Source organism: Malurus melanocephalus, unplaced genomic scaffold, assembly GCF_030028575.1.
Source record: "Malurus melanocephalus ecotype Western Australia unplaced genomic scaffold, MMel_1.1 scaffold_50, whole genome shotgun sequence".
In the NCBI taxonomy this organism is placed as follows: Eukaryota; Metazoa; Chordata; class Aves; order Passeriformes; family Maluridae; genus Malurus; species Malurus melanocephalus.
The window spans coordinates 1,976,350-1,976,728 of record NW_026623282.1 but is presented as its reverse complement, the minus strand read 5'-3'; positions in this window follow the sequence as shown (position 1 = coordinate 1,976,728).

Below are 379 nucleotides of genomic sequence, written 5' to 3'. Positions count from 1 at the left end.
AAGCTCTCTCTTACACTGTTTGTGCTAACCGGTTCTCACACTGGGGCTTGTGTGCTGTTTTTACAGAGCAAGACAAGCWGTCTCTTTTGCTAATCCCGCCCCCCGAAATCTCGTGGGACGGTTTTACCTGCTATCCTAGAGTAAAGAAGTGGGTTTTTTAATGCTGGGTTTTTTTTGGTTTATATATATATATATATACATACATATATATATATGCAAACGCTTTTGTCGTCCTTTGGTTTCTAAGTTCACACACTTTATATCCCAAGGTTGGAAATAAATCTTTTCAGAAAGCTGAAACGCCTGCCTTTTCAATAGTCACTACTAGACAGTATCAAAGGAAAGATATTTCCTAGAGGGCACTGATGGTTATTTTAGA